Source organism: Mustela putorius, unplaced genomic scaffold (assembly GCF_011764305.1).
Source record: "Mustela putorius furo isolate JIRA1106 unplaced genomic scaffold, ASM1176430v1.1 tig00003845_pilon_pilon_pilon, whole genome shotgun sequence".
Classification (NCBI taxonomy): domain Eukaryota; kingdom Metazoa; phylum Chordata; class Mammalia; order Carnivora; family Mustelidae; genus Mustela; species Mustela putorius.
Window position 1 is genome coordinate 76,211,823 of NW_025421998.1, and position 22,097 is coordinate 76,233,919.

Below are 22,097 nucleotides of genomic sequence, written 5' to 3' on the forward strand. Positions count from 1 at the left end.
AGCATATAAGCTCACTGAAAGACGGAGACCTGATAAAAACTATAGACCCCGCCCCCACCATCTCACCACCACACTGCTAAAGATCTACTGAAACAGTTTCTCTTGCCTGACACTTTATGTCCTTCTATAAAGAAAAATTACAATGTGTACTAAGAATTAAAAAAAAAAAACATAATTTGAAGAGATAGAGCAAACTTATTAGGTGACGATTCCAATTAACACTCACGGAAGATGGATGTGCATCTCACACAAGTGCATGTATGTTGGTCAAGCTAATCATACCCCGATTATTTTTCAGTTAATGTCTGTTAAACTAAGGTACTTACAGCCCAACCTAGCTGAAGTCTTCATTAACCATTTATAATACATATAAAACAACATAGGTATGTGGTCATTGTATTAATTTGCTCTGGCTGCTGTAACTATGTATCACAGGCTAGTTGGCTTAAACAATAGACATTTATTGACTTAAAGTTCTGAAGACTGGAAGTCTGAGATGAGGATGTTGGCAGGGTTCCTTCTTTTTGAGGGCTGTAAGGCAAAATCTGTTCCATCTCTCTCTCTTAGCTTCTGGAGGTTTGCTGGCAATCTGTGTTATTTTGAACTTGTAAATGGTGTTCTCACTGGATCTTCACATTATCTTCTTTCTGTATCTCTCTCTCTCTTTCATATGACTTTCTTTCTATAAGGACACCAGTCATAGTGATTTAGGGACCCACCCTATTCCAGTATAACCTTATCCTAACTGATTACATTTACAGAAACTCTATTTCAAAATTAGGTCATATTCTAAGATGCTAAGGTCTTGAACTTCCATATATGAAATTTAAGGAACTCAGTTCGACTCAACAATCATCTTCACCATTAACTTTGTCAATGGACATACCTAAAAGTTAACAAAATGTGCCTCAATTTACTTACATGTTCCAATCCTAAATTAATATTTAAGAGATTACTTTTGCCTTACTCTCACAGATGAGTGTATACACATACACACACACGAAGTATATATTATATGCAAGTATAATAGAATATAGAATTGAATCTCTTTCTCTTCTGACCTTGATAAAACTTTTAGTTGCCCTTTCAGCATCGTTTTATTTACTAGAGGAAACAGATAGCATCATGTAAATAAACAAAAAACCAAATAAATAAAAACTTGAAAATTGAAATATCTACCTGATGCAATATCCTATTTAGTCACTACTAATGGACATTCATGTCATTCTAAAGTTTTAATAGACAAATATAGTTTTTACATTAATATCTAAGATTGATTTGCTGTGTAACTAATAAAATCTATTATCTCACGTATAGAAGAGCTCAATAATTAGCATGCAACTTACTGCCTTTCCAGATTTAGTCACCCTGGAGCTTTTAAATACGTTAGTTATGAGAATTAGAACATAGTAAGCTAATAATTTATTCTTGGGCTCATAAAGTCATTTGATGCCTTGACCTTCAGAACATATTTATTAATAATGAAGAATATACCAAATACCAACTGCTAGTTATCTATAATGCCAAAGTAAATTATTGATAGATAAGACAAATGTTTAATCTACTAGTGACACAATTACATTGTGGTGGATATTTCATTCACAGTTACAGAGATATAAATACAAATGAGGGAAGAATGTGAATTTCTAAACTTTGAAATTGGGTGGGTTTTTTTTGTTGTTGTTGTTGTTGTTTTTTTATGTTGAAAGAGCTTAAACGTCCTACAGAATTCACTTCAAGGTTCATCTGTTTACTCAGTCTATTGCCTGAGGGAGTGTAGAAGGAGAAAATTTATTTGAGGAGAAAATTAGATAATCACTGGGGGGAGTTGATTGAATGCTGACAAAGTGTCAGCAAGTTGCTTCTTTAATTTATGGTTTTAATCATAGAAAGTTGGCTAGAGCTGGGAAATGTGCACATACTTTAACCAATATGCCAACTTTCACAGGGCTTAACATTAAACTGTGCTCAACTAAAATTTTAATACTATATTCAAAGTTCTGTTCATTCATTTGTCCATTAAATAATTACTCAATATTTGCTATGTACAGTGGTTTGGAGATCCAACTGCCCCACAGGTTAATAAGGCAGTAGGAATGTGAATGTATGGCAGGAGCTTTCATTCTGAAGCGCTTTAAGGAAGGAGGCTTCCCAGAGAAAGTTATGTTTATGCTAAATCTAAAGTATGATTAGGATTAGCCAGATAAAATCAGCTGGGATAGGGGAGAAAATGTTGGATGAGAGAGAGAAATGGATAGCTCAGGCAGAGAAAATGACATACATAAATCTGAAGCAAGAATATGGCACATTGTGAGGGCACCTGGGTGGCTCAGTGGGTTAAGCCTCTGCCTTCGGCTCAGGTCATGATCTCAGGGTCCTGGGATTGAGCCCGGCATGGGGCTCTCTGCCGGCAGGAAGCCTGCTTCTCCTTCTCTCTCTGCCTGCCTCTCTACCTACTTGTGATCTCATTCTCTCTCTCTGTCAAATAAATAAATAAAATCTTTAAAAAAATAAAAAAAAAGAATATGGCACATTATGGTTTCTGCTTGTTAGCATATAGGTTATGAGGCGGAACTTTATGCAAGCAGGCATATATAGCATTTCAGCCATATGAAAGAAAATTAGACTGTATAGTGATTGAAATGGGAAATCACAGAGGAGCTTTTACTTGTGAAGTGTGTGTAAGTAGATTAGCATGTTACAAAGATCACTCCAGCTATAGACTGGAGAATGTATTGAATGGGCAAAGAACTAGAGGCCAGAAGACTATGAAGTTGTTGCTGTAAAATACTAATGTGTGCCTGGCAAGGAGGTTATGAATAACAAAGACAAAGGGAGTAATAGCTGTAGAAATGCATATTGGGTATTGAATTTTTGTGCTTTTGCTATGAATGAGGAAAGAGAGTTGAAGTCAAGAAAGATGAGATTCCAGCTTGTGATTTTTAAAGGAAGTGTTAGCTCCATCCAAAATAAGAATGACAATTTAATTCTGCTTAATAGGTCATTACAACCTGTAGACTCAGCTAAGGATTTTTGCTCATCTGTTCCTGTGTCTCACTCTGGTTCGTTCCACTATTATAAAGTACCACTAAGACTAAGTGGCTTATAAACAACAGAGATTTATTTTTCAAGAGTAAGTGTTTCTCATATTATTTGTGAGTGTTTGGTTGATGTCTAGAGTGCTGAAATGGTGGTGGTGGTGGTGGTGGTGGTGGTGGTTTTTTGGAGGGCTTGGTAAATATTGTCCATCTGTATGATTGTTTTTGTAAAAAGTGTTTGCTCACCTCCTCACTGAGACATAGTGTAAAATCCCTCGCCAATACTTTCAGATCATAACTTACAAGATCTTCAGTAATTCAGAGTGACTGAGGTAAATGTTTGTATTATGCTAAAAGTTAAAGGACAGATTCAGCTTTTCCAAAGGCAGAATATACAAGACAGTTCAATGAGAGAGAGTCACCTTTTTTGTTTACAGCAGCTTGCAAAGGAAACATCAAATCTACCTTTGGATGAATCAGGTTTTGAAAATACTCCAGATTTAGTCACCTACATTTCGACAACTCTCTCAGTCATAGTACGAATATTATGTCAGTATGAATGACTAGAAATGCTAAAGAGACATTTAACTTTGTCATGTATTTGTTTTTTAATGGCCAATATGATCTGGATGGTAGCTGAAAAAAGTACCAATTCATTTCTCCAAATACACACATAGGCTCAAATGATCTTGGTTTGTTCTCTGCAGGAGAGTAACAAGACCAGTTGAGGAGGAGAAATGAAGTTCAAACCTGAGTAGATAATCCATTAATTTATGCAGCTTATCTTTATACAGGTTTTAAATATATATATATATATATATATGGTCATCGAACTACAGTGAAAAGATAAACGTATGGACAAGGACATCTTGTTCAGTTTAGTTCTGAAAGTGAAGATGAGTATTTTCTGGGAATATATATTCAATTCATCTATTTATGTAATAATTATTTACTGGTCCCTCTAATTTATCAGGCATTATAAAAGTGTTAAAGGTCTGAAAAAGAACAGGAAATGAACCTCCTCTTCATAGACTTTACAGAAAAAAAAAAAAGGACCACGTATATTTGTTTATTATAGTGTGTGTGTGTGTGTGTGTGTGTGTGTGTATGTGTATGTGTATTTATAGCTATAATAGAGATCTTCCAGAGTCTTACTAAGTAATGAAAGGAGAATGGCTAAGTATACCTGGGGCAAGTAAAGATGATCAGCAAGGACTCACAAAGTCATGTACTCTTAGAAGATTCCTTGTGCTCATGTGGATCAAGGGAGTGAGATTTTTCTTCACATAGCCAAATCACAGACAATGTGGCCATTGCTGACATCATTCACAAAGTATATACCCATGCATGTTGTATATGGAATATGGTTAGTATTTTATATAAATTTATTTATCACTCAATTACTGAAAGTTTCCTGAATGGTGACAACCATTTTTCCATTGATTAAAATTTCCAGTGTGAAAGTAATTTAGGTACCAGAAATGCTATATATTTAACTATTAATTTTTTTTAAAGATTTTATTTATTTTTATTTGACAGACAGAGATTACAAGTAGGCAGAGAGGCAGGCGGAGAGAGAGAGAGGAGGAAGCAGGCTCCCTGCTGAGCAGAGAGCCCGATGCGGGCCTCGATCCCAGGACCCTGAGATCATGACCTGAGCCGAAGGCAGCGGCTCAACCCACTGAGCCACCCAGACGCCCTAACTATTAATTTTTGAGGAAATATTATACTTTATTCCTTTAGCAGCATCCTTTGATTCAAGATACATAAGCTATTTTTGCACTCATTTTCTTTTATCTTTCAATTCTGCCTATCCATATTTTCTTTCTGCAATTAAAAGAACTTTTTTCCCCAATTAGTTCAGCTTCAATGTGTTCTTCCCATAAATCTTGTCACTTACATTGATTAGCTTAATATTCAATCAAGGATTCAGGAATGAGATTCCACTTACAAACCAAATATCGATAAATTTCAAAGATGTTTCACAGCAATCAAACTCATGTGAAAATTATCAAAAATATTTTTATTATTCTGATATATTATATCTGATGTTGAACATCCTCTTCCTAAAAGGCAATACTATTTTAACCTGTGAAGTCTATATTCCATTCAACTCAGCATTGTTTTCAGTACATTTTCATTAAGTTGTTTAAAATCATCTGTCACACCTTCTGAAGATATGAGTCATCAGTTACCAAAGATGATGAAAATTATTCTACTTTAAGCATTATATTAGATGATACAAACCATTTAAAAACTTAGCAAATTTTCTCTTAAAAGTTTGTGTACATTTTGGATTTCAAGCAACCATGTACTGCTCTATTTGATTCCAAGTAAACATTATCAGGAAAGCTGACTTGACCCAGTAAAATTAGAAATGTGTTAATATTTCAAAGAATGGCAGACATAGTAAGATTACAATATTTACACTTCAAATATAAATTACAATTAACACTGTGGTACAAACTATGCTTCAAGTGGTGATACAGACCATTCAAGTGCAAACAATCACTGCAAAAAACAAGGTGACATTTAGCAGGTGAACATGACTCAATGAGCTGTGAAAATCAATTAACCAAAAATAGCTTGTTCCAAAGAAAGGAAAGAGATGAAATGAATCCTACTTTAACCTTTAACCCCTGTTTGTCCTGAATTGTACCTGCTGAACAATACTCAGTTTTTTTGTATCTTTTCCCCAAAGGCCATTTCTTGAGAGTTGTGCGTAAACACCATTCCCACACACACACACACGCACACACACACACGCATGCACATTCACTCACACACACAGTACTCACATTCAACTACATGCATCTGTGTTTGAATATTCTTTGCCCAGTGATGCAAAAATATCTTCAACTATGAGATTTTTATTTACATTTGCTAAGATTCTTGCTCTAAAACTTTACTTAACAAAATGGGCAATTGACCATTTTTGCACTTTTAAAGTTACTGCAAATAGTGTTTATGAATAAGATATTCTCAATCTAGCTCCATGCTCATTTTACAGAAAATATAAAACAGACAAAAACATGCGCCAAGGAGTACCTGGGTGGGTCAGTGGGTTAAGCCTCTGCCTTTGGCTCAGGTCATGGACTCAGGGTCCTGGGATGGAGTCCTGCATCAAGCTCTCTGCTCTGCAGGGAGCCTGCTTCCCCCTTCTCCTTCTGCCTGCTTCTCTGTCTACTGATGTTTGTCTACTGATCTTATCTCTCTCTGTCAAATAAAGAAAGAAGATATTAAAAAAAAATGCGCCAAGTCACTGTACTCTCTCACCTCCTCTTTTCATCCTTCCTCCCTCATATTCTACATTTTTTTTCTTCTTTCTTGCTCTTCCTGTCTCCTTCATTCTTACAATACAGTGATTATAAGGATACATAAATTCTCAGTGGGGAGGTACTTTTAATGGAAATTTTAGTGGTAGTTATTATATGGTTAATATTCTATAAACAAAAATATTGTGACCAGAACTGAATAAATGATTGAAGTTATCCTTGTGAAAAGAGTTTACAGTTTGCTATTAGCAACTGATAAATGAAAATAGTAAAAATGAGTTTTAAATTACATGGATAACTGTTTTTAGGATTGCTTTATATCAATTGTAAATTGTCAAAAAGTCTTTAATTTCAAGTCCAAAGAATAGTTTAAGAAACAGTCATTATCATATAGAAGTTAAGATTAAATTGTAGGAAAGTCCTCAAGTATGTATAAACCTATAATCCAGGGACTATATAAGGACTCAGTGTTACAGTTACTAATGACCTGCTAGATCATCTTGCTAGAAAATGTATGTGCAGACTCTTCCATTTAGAAAAGTTATTTCCCTTGAGGTATTTTACTGTTATTTATAATCTCTTTATGATGAGCATTAGTTTCAGTAAGACTGCCTTAATTGCAAGGCAGAGAATATACATGGAAAGGGCGTTTATTATCTAGGCTAGTTTCTCCCAACATACTAGAAGTTGCAGGCTTGGTCAATCATTTCAGGTTGTCATTGGTGTCATATAAGACCCAAGCTCTTCTTGGGTTTTTGCCATTCTTGGTATAACAACTTTTTTGCTCTGGCTGACACTCATGAATATAAAATGTCTGCTGCAACTCCAAACATGATTCACCTAAAAATACATCTAAAAACAGACAAACAGAGGGAGAGAGAGACTGAGAAATTTTTCTCCTTATTTTTCCTCTTCTTTCTTGTTTTTTTTTTCCTTTGTGTTATTAATAATTTTCTTGTTTAATTGGGGATATAAAGCTTTCCAAGAAGTTTCACAGCACATAAGACCTGTTTATTTTTATTTATTTTTCTTTGTCAGTGTCTGGCACACTGTTTATTCAGATGATAAAACTTAAATTCTACTAGAATGTAAGGAGGAAAAAGATACAGTTTGGTAAATAGTGCCTGCCATTGAATCTTTTATATTCAAACACACTTGCTTTTAAAACATTTTTGTAGTAATAAAGAACAATTGATACTTAATAGCACTATAAACTAGTAATGGTAATACCATAAAGTACAAAAGATAAGAGATTGGAAGAGAGAAACATCTCCAAGGGGGTAGAAACAAACATGCAGGGTGTATTCTGGTTCTTAATAGGTATTCCACTGGTAAGCTGAGACATGATTTTCTCATCTATAAATGGGGATAGGAAGATGGTATGCCTGAAATTGGAAAGGAAGTGGATATGGGTGAGGACTATTAGAAGAAATGTAAAGGAAGATTAAAGCGATTATTTTCTAATGCAGCACTTGGGAATTTTGAACAGATAGGGAAAAATATGTGTGTGTGTGTGTGTGTGTGTGTGTGTGTGTGTGTATCTTGATATATATCTTGATATATATCAAGATATATGTATATATCTTGAATGAGCTGCCATGGACTAGAGACTCTTGAGTGAGTACTCTACAGTGAATTGCTGAGAAACGTGCTCTGCAATCTCTAGGACAAATAATTCAGGGATTTTCAGGACGGGATAGTGAAAGTTTTACATTTAGCTTAGGAGTTACTGCTGCTTTGTATAAAAGTGCCTTTCAGCAAGAACCAGGGCTGGTGTAATAGCAAATCCAAACTAACTTAGCAACCACTATCACCAGCAGGAGGGACAAGGGGCCACTGGGTTGTTATCAAGAGCAACAGCAGGGATTGCTTGATGGGAATAGTAGTGGCAGTCCCAGGGTGGGGCTGAAGTTAAGCCTCACTACTCTTTAAAAAAATATATTCTGAACATGTTACCTTGAGAATTAATCAGTGTGAATCACTTTTTGGGGTGGAGGGGATTGGAAAGAAAAGATGGCTGATATTTCATTGTTAACCTCGATGAGAATTTAAAATTACAACTGTTTAGCAGGAATCCTAGTGGGATAAGAAATCCAGAAACATCTACTGAGGGTTTAAATTATCAATATAAACCATAAAATCTGTTTCAGATTGCTGGATGGAAGCATGTGTCCTGGGAAAGGGACTGATATACATCTGAATAAATAGCTTAGTATTATCATAATTAGTTTTCACAATTAGGCTTATGGTAATATTGAAATATTTTTAATGATTAAGTCCATATATACATGGACTCTATATGGTTTTCATGCCTTATAAAAATATGCACTAAGATGGTATTTTTAACAGTACCAAAAGAATTCTCACCAGGAGGCAAACTTTTAAATTTTTTATTAAAAAATTGAATGAATTAGATCATGTTCAAAATGCTATTTTGATGAAGTGCAAGAGTAGAGGCACAACTATTAATAATATATGTAAGATACATAACAGAACTAAAAACATACTTGGAGACTTAACAAAATTTATCCTTTTGATAGCAAAGCAAATGCTAACAATGTGAAAATACTTGCTTTATAAAGAGCTGTTATTTTTTCATTTTGGAAAAAATTTAAGATCATAAATACATATCATATTGAAAGTACACAGTTCAATTTCAAGCAATACAGACTTGACAAGATTCTAATCATTGTTCAGTGCTAACATTTCCATTTTTTAGAGTTTAAGTAAACAGGCAGAGCTAGAAGCTGCCCTATCTTTCTAATGTCTTGCTGCCCTGAAGAGTTCTCATTAGAACTCAGAAATAAGATATAACATCATGAGTAAGCAATATATGCCCACACTGTGTAATTGTCAAGAGAACATTCACTTTGTTTGAAACGCCTTTCCTTTTCTAGTACACAGATTAGAACTGAAGAACTTTCACATACTTTCATCAGGTGAATTTTAGATGCAGATCTTGTAAATGTAATAATGTGGTGTACTTATGAGGAGATGCATAATTTACATTCTAGGAATTCAAGTACTAAAATACCTATGAGGGTAAAAAGAAAAAAAATGACATGCAATTTGGCTCTTTGAATGTGTAATTGTTGATAGTAATGAAAAGTCAAGTCTACTCATCTTTGTCTAATACAAGATTCCTTTCTTTTTTAAGCTGTTCCATATACATTATATCATTGCTGTCATTGTCAATAGCATCAATATTGATTGATATCAATGAAAGCAAAATATCCACCATTGGAATTTGATCAGAAAGAAGCATAACAATATTATATAAGTATGCTTATATACATAATTTTACACACACACATACACACAAGGAACTATAGACTGTTAGGAACCTGCTCATTTGTTCATAATTTAGATTAGTAGTTTTTTATTTGTGATTGGCTGAATATGATCTAGTAAACCCCTATTATAGTCTTTAATGACTTACCAGTTTTCCTAATGACCAGGAATCTATAGCATTCAATCATTGATTAAGTCCATTATTTTGTTTCTGGACAGAGTAGTTTTATATGACAAGAAATCTTATTATCCCAATATTCTTCCACTATTGATGCTACTGCTCCTCTTCCATCTCTGCTCCCTCTTCTTTTATCATTCTTTCTAAATTCAGTTGAGTTGTTTGAGTTTTCAAGGCACAAGCATATGAGCTGAGCAGACCTGAGGTAACTTTAAAACCTATTAAAGTTAAAGACACTCCCCTTCCATATATATATATGGACACACACACACACACATATACGTGTGTGTGTGTATATATATACACATACATATACACATATATATACACATACATATACATATACACATATATATGTGTATATACATATATATATATGGAAGGGGAGTGTCTTCCATATATATATATACACATGTATTAAATGTTGATGAATTTACATCTCTTTAACAGGTTATATATATATATATATATATACACATACATATACATATACATGTGTATATGTATATGTATGTGTGTGTATATACACATATATACATATACATACATATATATACACATATATACTTATACATATATATGTGTATATGTATATGTGTGTATATATACACATATATACATATACATGTGTGTATATATGCGCATGTATATATACACATATATACATATACATGTGTATATATACATGCATATATATATATAACCCATTAAAGAGATGTAAATTCATCAACATTTAATACGTGTAATGGTGTTTAATACATGTAATGGTATTTAAACCTGTTAAAGACACTCCCCATATATACACACACACACACACACACACACACACACATATAATCTCCATCTCCTAGGTAATTTCCACAGGCTGTAATATTTTCCAGATTTGTCCTGTTTTTTGTTTTGTTTTGTTTTGCCATGAGCTTAGATCCAAACACTTATCCCAGCACTTCCTCACCCTGATCTTCAGTGTTCCCTAGCTGGTCAGCCACTGATAAAGATTGTCTTTGATTTCTATTGCAATTTCTTTCAGTTATTTATCTGTCCTGATCTGTTTTTAATCTCCAGCCTGTTAACTTAGCAGTGATTTCCAGTAGCTCCACAAGGGACAATTTTCTTTCACTTTCTTAACTATAATTGCTTATTTATATAAGCACTAATAAACAGAGAACCATTCCCTTATATTATTCAAACAAACTGTAATAAACTCAAATCTATCAAGTCTATTGATATTACCATAGTCAGTCATTAAAAACTGTCTGCCTATGATTTAAACTGAAACAGGGAAGATTTTATGTGGACTTTAGGGAACCTCATGATTTCTGGAAAATACAATTCAAAGTTTTTAAAACTGAAAATATATTTAGTGGCTGGGGTTTAACTTTTTTCAGTTTTGCCAGACAATTATGCAACTTACTTATCAGATGATAGAATGATACAGCATATTTGGGAAGGAACTGGCATTTACTCTTCTTCTAGAGCTTTGTTGGAATAAAAAGATAGCAGCAGGGTAATATGATAGTCAAAGTGTGGTTGACTGAGTAAGGCAAGTGTCTGCTCTCAGCACAAAGGAAATCACAAAAATTAGGTAGTGTTATGATCTTAGATGCTTAATAAAATAGGTCACTTACTAGATCCCACAAGGGACACCAGTATTTAAGTCAAAGTTATGGTTTTACATATTGAGGAAATGATGAAAATCTGTTTAGGCAACACCTTATAAGAACAAGGATATTAGTCTTTGATACAGGGAATAATGCAGGAGTTCAGTGATTAAAACCAACGAATTATATCCTTGGATAGAATTAGAGGAGGAATAAATAACTGGCTTCTGTATTGAAGTTTTAAAAAAACTCCTGCCTTAAATGCAAATGAGCTAGTCTGACAACTGTAATTTAGCTGAGGGCATGGCTGTATTTAACAGCTGTGCAGAAACTGGGAAAGGCAGATTCTTGGGTAGTGATATGGTGGGCTGCTAATAGGTCATTTTGAATTTATATCTCTTTACCGGTAGGGTTAGAACTTTTCTACAGCTCCAAAACAGTAGAGATAGACACATACTTCGAAGAGTTTTCTAACTACTTTCTTGTAATGCCTGATGTCACTAATCCTTTCCTCTTCATTTGGCAGTATTTACGTAATTAGGTCACCTATGATAATCAAGTCTAGATACCTGTGGCCATGGTTATTTTATGTGCTTCTTTTTAAATCTTGATTTCCAAATGTGTTCAACAGAGATCTTTAGAGCTCCCATAAATGGGAATTTTGTTAAATATAAAGGAGAAGTTACTTAATGCTTGACACACAGCCCTATATAAATATTAAGTATAACTAATAGTTTGAATATATGCCACATGTATTAAAATAAATTAAGTTATGTTAACATAGTGTTAAGTTGGCAGGACAGAAAATTAGGATATCTTAAGATATGCCTTTCTATGTCCTCTGTGTAGAACTATATGTACTATTTTAACAAGAAGACCATGATATTAAAACATCACAGATCTCACATAAAAATATTTATCTACTGGAAGCTTTAAGAGAATTCTATTAAATGATGGTTTTGACTTTTTCTTAGGATGATATAACATCACATAAGAGCTTTTAAAAATGAGCTTTCATGTATACTGAAAAAGTAGAAGAAAAACTAATTACATTTTTGATAGTTTAAAAAGGAGACTACTAGAGGGTGGCTCAATCAGTTAAGCATCTGCCTTCAGTTCAGGTCATGATCCCAGCGTCCTGGGATCAAGCCCTGCATCAGGCTCCCTGCTTAGTGGGAAGTTTGCTTCTCCCTCTCCCACTCCCCTTGCTTGTGTTCCCTCTCTTGATGTGTCTCTCTGTCAAATAAATAAAAAATCTTTAAAAATAAAAATAAAAAAGAGACTACTAGAAAAATACTTTTTTAAAATAAAATTTAATCTCTTTGGAAATCAGAAACTCTTCTAAGTTTTCTACAGACTTACTCTTACAATAATACAGGAGTTGTTATCTTAATTATTGGGAATCCATTATATATATCTGTGCTTGCAATGACACAAAAAAACATATTTATATTTCATGTTATAAATAGTGTTATGATGAACTATTTAAATATAAAATTCATTTTTATTAGAGGAAGGAGTCCTAAGCAAACAAACAAAATTGTTATCCAAAGAAATTAAGAGGCCTTAAAAGCCAGATATTAATGAATGTTTCAGGGGTGCCTGGTTGGCTAAGGCAACGGAGCACGCAACTCTTGATTTGGGGATTCTAATTTCAAGCCCACAGTGCGCGTAGAGATTACTTAAAAAAAAAAAAGGTTTCAATAATTAAGGTAACTGCTTTTAAATATCTATAAAAAATACATAAAATAAAACTTTCAACAGATTAATATCTAAATGTTCTCTAGAGTTTACTTACCTGAGAAGAAATTAAATTATTTCATGGTAAAGAATGATTAAGTAAACAACATGAGGACAAAGTTTCTTTCCACTTTAAGTTCTACTGCAGATCTGAGCCCATAACTGACAATGTTAACTCACAATTTTCACTCTGATTATAGACAAGTGAATAAGTATTCAACTGAGGATTTTTTGCAGGATTTCTTCTGCCTTTTCTTTTTTTTTTTTTTTTATTTTTTTTTTTATTTTTTTTTTAAAGATTTTATTTATTTATTTGACAGACAGAGATCACAAGTAGGCAGAGAGGCAGAGAGAGAGAGAGGAGGAAGCAGGCTCCCCGCTGAGCAGAGAGCCCGATGCGGGACTCGATCCCAGGACCCTGGGATCATGACCTGAGCCGAAGGCAGTGGCTTAACCCACTGAGCCACCCAGGCGCCCAGTCTTCTGCCTTTTCTTGAACAGAACTAATAATAGTATTTGTTTTATACTCTTAAGTAGGAAAGAATCAATGAAAATAAGTTCTTCAGTTACCATATTAGTATTTATTTTAAAGCAAACATATCAGCTCTCAATGAGTTTTATTTTATTACTGAGTCTGAGTTTGATTTAGTTGCTCCGACAATATCTGCATTTTAGTGTCCATGTATTAAGTAATTTTACTCACACATGTTTTTCAAACCACTCCAAAAATAGTTGCATAAATAATGTGTTTCATCTTTACTAAACTGTTCTATCTTTAATTAAAGAAAATATGGTTGACAAATGGAATATTAACCTATATTAGCATATTAAAAACTTGACTCCACATTGCAAATTTTTCTTTATAAAATCCCCATAAAACTAACAAAAATTCCATCCAATGTCTAGCTGAAGTAAATAAGTTTATCACTAACATTTTAGAAATATGCCAGCTATTGCATATATTAGATAAAATCTAACCAGATGACATATTTTACAATTTTTCTTTTCTAGGTATTTTTTATTAACTTCCTGAGTGCCATGTAATTTGAATTAAACTGTAATTAACATAAAATTGATAAATGTATGTTGAGCATTTACAGTAATTTATGTCTATGTCTACAGCTTGAGTTGCCTGTGAATGTCAAGACTATCTTTAGGGATGAAGCTTTGAAGAAGCCCAAGTAGCTTTCTGATATTGTTATTGATATTACTGATATTGATATTTCATGATAGTTGCTAATACAAAAACAGCAAAAATAGGAAAACAAATTCAAATTATAGTATATGAACATGTGTTGAAATAGAGGGAATACAAGAATAACATATTTTAGGTAAGGGTGTTAGAGATGAGCTATCAGTATTTTTATCATGAAACAGACTTATGCCATATAGAGGGAAAAACATCATTGTAAGATAGAAGAAAACTATGTACAGAAATTGACATAGGAAAGAAGATTACTGTTTGGGAAACTGAAAGTTAGATATTGTGATGAAGATGTAATTATCAAGTCAGGAAGTGTGAAAGCATCTGAGATTTTAGCTTATTTGCAAGCTAACAAGTTAGTCTGCCAGAGTTGTATAAGTACTGATAAAAGACATAAGACTCTTGGGTCAGAGACAAAAGTCACTTTTGTTACTCACAGCAATAGCGGGAGCCAGAATAACATAGTATCAGTTCCACAGAGCAGTGTGATGAGGGTCAGATGTTCCATGTAACTGAGTGGGGTGTGCTGCAGAAAAGGAATATTGATATTAGAAACTTCAACATCATATAAGGGACTGCTGGTGAAAACATCCATCCCCACCCTCTGCAGGGAACATTATTTGTATTACTCTAGAATATCATGCAGATTTACTCCAGGGAAGGAAGCACCTCCATGTTTGCTATCCAAAGCCATCTGCTATGCAAACATTCTTGAAAGGAAAGTACACGGTAAATTAGCTATTAATATCTTGAGATGTACAGTAATGAAGTGGTACAAAAGAGAAGGAAAATGCTTGGATGGGGAGAAATTATTCAGTAATTAGTAGGTCATGAAAATGACTTGGAATTTTTTTTCTGATTGCATTAAGAAGCCACTGAAGGGATTTACATTAAAAAGGGTCATATATATTCCAATTTATATTTATAGTAACTTCTGCCATTGTGAAGATGCAATTAATTTATCCCCAGGAGAATTGATAGTAATGGAACTAAAATGATAGATATATAACAAAAAGAGTATATTTTAGAAATCAAATTTGGGTGAGAGAGGTGACATACATTTTTAATGGATTGGACATAGTGAATGGGGAAAGGATAGAGAAAGTGAGGGTAAAAAGGGGGGGGGAGGTCTTATATGAAACACATGAAAAGCTGGGTAGACGGATAATTCTTCTATTTGATGACATGGTTCAGAATGGAATTTTGAAACTATATTTGGGAGGAAAAAAGTTCTTTAGTTGTGTAAATGCTGACATTTTCATTAAACATCAACGTGGAGACATCCAAGTAGAATTGCATATTTAAATGCAGAGATCATAAATTGTTATTAGCTTAAGAGTCATCAACTATAAGACTATATAAGTCCACAAGTAAATGACCTAATATGGAGGGAAAGAGGGAAGGAGTGAAAGAGTAGGAGGGGGAGAAAAAGAAAGAGCAAGAATGAGCAAAGAAAAAAATAAGATGGAGTTCAGCACAATTAAAACTATTAAATATTGTGCAGATAAAAATAATGAGCCAGACAGTGAAGGGGAAAAGAAAATAAAGAAAAGAAAAAGAAAAACTATTTCCAGTAAAGACAAGAAATAATAGTGCCAAAAGAATCAGTATTTCTCCTACTATAGCAGTTGCTCCTGAAGGATTAGATAAAGGGATGATAAAGAAGAAAGACGTCTGATTGGTTACTTTAACAAGAGCTGTTGCTGTGAAATGGTGGTTCTAGGAGTTCCTTCTAGAAGTTCACAGTTAAGAGAGAAAAGAGAAGCCAAGGCAATTTTATAGTACAACAAAGTGTAATGGTCATATGAGGGAAAGAGAAATATATTCCAACTGAAAAAATCTTTGTAGGCTTCAGATAAATAACAGATTTTTCAATTTTATTGAATATCCTTTCCTATAATTGTGTGTATACATACATATGTCCATAATATACAGATGCATGTATACATACATATATAATGAAATGGATTAAAAATAATACTTCTAATTACAGATTTCTCAGATACGATTTGTATTTTGCTGTTCCTACTGATGGCTTCCCTAAAATTATCCTCTGAAACAATACCTGTTTAACTCAGAATTAAGTAAATACAATATCTATAAGCTTGCTACTTTTAGAAAACATCTGTGTAATATTTCAGGGGACTACTGAAGTTAATGAAAAGTTGTTTGATTCCTAATTAGACTCAGGACATAGTCCATTAAACAAAAAATTTTAATATGATAAAAAATTGTTATGTTTCAGTTTTATATTTCCATAGATACCCTCTTAATGAACTGTAAGATCTTGCAGAGCAAGAGTATGACTTTCCAAATGGAGTACACAGTGTCTGTCACAGGATAACCATTTGGGCAGTAGCTACTTAGAGAAAAAATAGATCAATGGATGAGTGGCCAGCAGAGACAGTTGCATTTTAGATGGAGATTGAAAAAATGGAACAAGTATAAATGGAAGGTACAGAGGTAAAGAAAAAGGAGTTTTCCACTTAGAAGGAACACTTTGAGGAAAAGTTCACCAGTAGAAGACTTCAGAACATGTTACCAAAAATGGTGGCATCTGGTAGTAAAAGTACATGAGAAAAAGAAAGTGTGGTTGTCATTAAGCTAAGACAAACTGGAGATGCCAAATGAACATTTTTAGGCAGTGGAATGGAGTACACAAATTTAGTTGTAGCAGACTTAGGCAGTAGTAGTGAAACTCCATAGTCAGGGCTATAGTCAAAGGCGAGTACAGTGACTGGATTTAACACTGCGACCCTGATGAATACAGTATATCTGGGGATAGGAAAGTAGCATATTTTAGATAATTTAAGTTTGAAGTTCAACTGGGGCATTTATGTAATGGCCATTAGCAATTCCAAGGTATGAATATGGACCTTGGAAAAGATATTGTGAGGACAATTTAATTAAAATGGTCATATATTATTTCCTCTAGTTCTGCTGAGTATTCTAGAAATTGGTGCACATTATAAACTTAAATATTAATGCACTCATTGGAAAATCACCTAAACAAATTACTAGATGTCAGTCACTATCAGAGACACTGAAGATACAAATATGAGTATGATTAGGAACATTTTAATAAAGAACTTGAAAACAGCCTTCAAGCTTAAAGACCCACACATGTACATGTATATGCACACATACACACAGACTACAATACTATAGCTATTCCAAATCTTACATGTAAGGGTAAGAATTTAATAGGGTATTTCTATTCGGAGCAGTAATTAAAATTACAAAAATGGAACATATAAAGTAAAAATAAGTGGAGAAAAACTATTAAAAGAGAGAGAAAATGTAAGAATTTCACAAGTGAGATGTCTACTGACTACAGAATTAGAATTTGCTCCCCAGGGTTGTATTTTTTTATTAATTTTTTTCTTATCCTGGGAGACTAGGGCCAGCCTACATTGTCATTATGTATGTCACACAATTTCTAATGGCTTCAGTATGCTTTCTAGGGTAAATTGTGCCTGAGAGAGCTTCCAGACCTGAATTTTTTTTATTGGCTTTTGCACCTGAACAGATCAGCAGATTGCTGCTGTCATTGGCTAAGGATTGCTCCTCAATCATATCAAATGATTGGAAGCATGTCTGAATCTCATTGGCAACATAACATCTCATGTGCATAACATGGTTCTTTAAGCGGTCCAAGAACACTTAATCTTTAAAATAAATTAATCTTTTAAATCTTCATTTCTAATAGATCTAAAATCATTATAATTAATGTAACCACATTAGTTGAGTTGAACTATAAAGAAAAGAACCCTTGGCTTATATCTAATGTTTTGAGACCAGCGTTGCATATTTGTTTACTGAATTGATGATAGGGCAATTCAATTAACCTTTTGTACATGGTATTTGTTGGTATAAGTGATTTATTTTTGCCATCTGTTTCACTTTACAAGATCAAATTCAATAATGATATTACCATCAAATGGAATGGATTTGAATGTCAGCTGCTTAGTTTACTTTTTTTTTTTAGTATTTGAAATATTTTTCATGTTATCTTAAGTGTATATACCTTTGGTAGCTACATCATTTAATGAAGGCATAATTTCAGCATATGTATTGGAATACACATTTTAAATATCACAAGACCAATATCCTCTTAAAATCTACTAAATTACTACCCTAGAAATTCTCTTGAAACTGATTTGCACATTTTAATGATTTTTTATGAAGACAGTCTCTAGTTGAAGAATAAAAGATGGTACTGATGTGATGGGTATGTAGGCGTGTGTAGGGGGAGGAGTCATAGGCAAAAGAAGCCCACTGAAATCTAAAAGTATCTTCATTATATGAAAAGTTAAGCCATTTTTGTTAGTATGTTTGTTTTACCATAATTAATCTTATTACATTAAGTTTTGGATAAGTGTTAGTTTTTGTATTGGCAGATATGATATTAAAATTCCCATGTGTTGGTCCAGAGAAAACAAAATAATAAAAGACCATTTTGGCCACAGTGCTTATGACACATATGGTATTCACTGTGTCACTCTCTACCATTTTATGAAAAACCTGACCTCCCTAGCATCTTACCATTCCAACTTCTGACTCCCCTGTTCCAGCATAGGATCCATCCCCTCTAACCCAACTTATCCCTCAATTACTGAAAGATTTTAGGAATTACAAGTGCAGCTTTCTAATAGACACCCAGAGTTCAGCCTCAAACTTTATTTAGTAATATGCTATTCATTTTAACAGCAGGTATCTCAAGTGTTGCAGTAGATATTTGAGGAAATGCAGATATCTCAATAACCCTCAAATCATTCTGGTCCTATTCCCTCTATGGCTATATTTAGTGTTTCTAATTTCACTATCCATCCTTCTAAGTATGTTTATTTGATGTAGTAACTATCTTAGTTCTTTCTCCATTTACATGATAATTTTAAGCAAAAAAATTTCAAATAATAACTAACTGCATTTCTAAATTAATTACATGAAGATTCACCAGGTGGTATTAGAAAACATTGTATCTGGGAATTTATGTAGAAAAACACTATTAAAATATCTTTAGTCTCTTGAAAATGTAGATATTTGAAGTCTCATTAGATCACCTAATTATGGTAAGAGTAGTCTAAATACATTCCAACAAATGTTTCATTTATTCTTTTTTTCCTGACCTGATATCATTCCTTTCACTTGTCTCCTTATTAGTTTATCTTCTTTTTCTGGCTGATGTGGATCAATTTAGCAGTCTGCCAGAATGCATAAGGAAGATTTCATAGAACTATTGATAATTATTCCACTATTAAATGATCTCATTTTTTAAAATTGTGAACTGTCAGACATCTTTTTAGTATTTTATCTCTAGCCTATTTTTATTCAGTGAACCTTGTTATATGAGTAAATATTTATTACTTTAGGCTAAAGTAGAAATATACCCTTAGATAGAAGAAATGGAATGTTCTGAATTTTTCACAAACATTCAAACAGACTGCTGCTTTTATCTTGTTACCTACATGCAGGCAGGGTAAATTTATTTTCAAATATTTCTCTTTGCTCCAAAATCCATATGCCCACAGATTAGGAGCCTAAAATAAGGTAGTGTAATTTTTCATTCTCCAGGGATAAATAACAATTTAGCATTCTTTAATTATTCCATTATAGATATGTTTGCAATCTGTGTCTCTTTGAAATGATTTCTTAAGGGAATTAAATTAAATTCAGATAATTTCATATGAAATGTATTTTTAATTCTAAGTTTACAAAATATTAATAACTTAGAAATCCATGCAGAAAAAAATCATTGATCATCTTTAGTGTTCTGAAATCTTTATCATTAAAAATCTTAAATGACTAGCCAGTCTTAGGTCATTTTAGAAAAATTTAAAAATCACAGAAAAAAGTACTGACCAGAATGAAGTAAAATCAATTTAAGATATAACTGTGAGGCTAAAGGTAACAAGCTCACCCAAGCTGTAGCTTCCTTGTAGTTGTTCATTCCTTTTGCAAGTTCGTGATTTTACTCTTTGAAATAGTAATAATAATTATTTCATAGTATACTTAAGAGAATTACATGAGAAATAAAATAGAAAACTAAGCATTTTCAGAATTTCTTGGGGTTGTTGTCTGGTGTCTGTCATTGATTTTGCAAAAATTTTAGCTGTTATTACATCAAATATTTATATTCCTTTCTCTCTTCCTGGCATTATCATTACAAATATATTATACATTTTGGAATTCCTTCCCTGTTCTTGGGTATTCTGTTTCATCTTGTACATTCTTTTTTCTCTTTCTGTTTCAGTTTTGGACATTCCTATTGACATATCTTCTAACTCACAGATTCCTTCCTTGGTCCTATCCTGTCTACTGGCCAGCTCATCAAAAGTGTTTTTCATTTCTGTTACAGCGTTTTGACTTCCGGCATTTCTTTTTGATTCCTTCATATACTGTCATCTTTCTACTTATATTATGCATGTTGTCAACTTTTGCATTAGACTCTTAGCATATGAATTGGAACTTTTAAGTGCATTGATAATTCCAACTTTTCTGCCATGTCGGATTCTGGATTCTGCTTTGTCTTTTTAAAAATATTTTTATTTATTTATTTATTTGAGACAGAGAGAGAGATAGAAAGAGGGAGTGTGAGCAAAGGCAGAGAGGAGGGAGAGGGAGAAGCAGGCTTCCCGCTTAGCAGGGAGCCAGATGTGGAACTCAATCCCAGGACCCTGGGATCATGACCTGAGCTGAAGGCAAACCCTCAACCAACTGAGCCACTCAGGCATGCCTTGCTTTGTCTTTTTTAGATTCTGTTCTTTGTCTTTTTGCATTCCTTATAATTCAGCTTCCCTTGAAAGCTAGAAATGATGTATCCCATAAAAGGAACTGAGGAACTGAGGTATATTAATCTTTGGTATAACATTATATCTTTATATGGCCGGAAGTTAAACTTTTGTTGTTTTTACCATTTTTTGTACCTATGGTATTAGAAGCTGGAAACATTTCTCTATTGCACTTACTTATGTCACACCTATTGTCATTGAACTCATTAAATAGTTGTCATTGAACTCATTAAATGAGTCTTGTAATTTTTTAGCTGTAATCCCTTGTTAACATACAGCACTCCATTGATGTGGTGATAAGGTGTGTGTGTGCAGGGGTCAGGGGGTTCTATAGTTCTATGATGACATTTCAAGCTAATCTACACTAAGCCTCCAGTCATTTGTCAATTATAAAGTCTTGTTGCCAATATTGAGGCATCTGGGTGGCTTAGTTAGTTAAGCATCCAACTCTTGATTTTGACTCAGATCATGATCTCAGGGTCATGAAATGGAGCCCCACATCAGGCTCCATGCTGGTAATGATGCCTGCTTGGGATTCTATCTCTCCCTTTACTTCTGCCCCACTCCATCGCTCTGCTCTCTATCTAAAACAAACTTAAAAATTAAATTATAAAAATAAAAATTAAAAAGACTTCTTGCCAGTAGTATTTCCAGCTGTGGACTTCTGCTCCTGGGATTCTACTCTTGGTAAGTTGTGGACAAATATTTGTCTTTCTCTCTTTTGTTTTGAGGGTAGAAGTTTGCCCTGTGACCTCAATTCTAAAAGTCAACAACTCTTTTAGTTTGTTCAATTCTTGTTGTTGCTGTTGTAAAGATGAAAGTGATGATTTACATACTCATTATATATCACATAAAAAACACTAGATTTTTTTCTTTTAATATTCTAAATTTTAAAGCAAATTATAAAATCCATATAATGATTTACTGAAGTAGAACTTTTATACATTTATATTATCTATTTCAACATTTTAAAACTTAA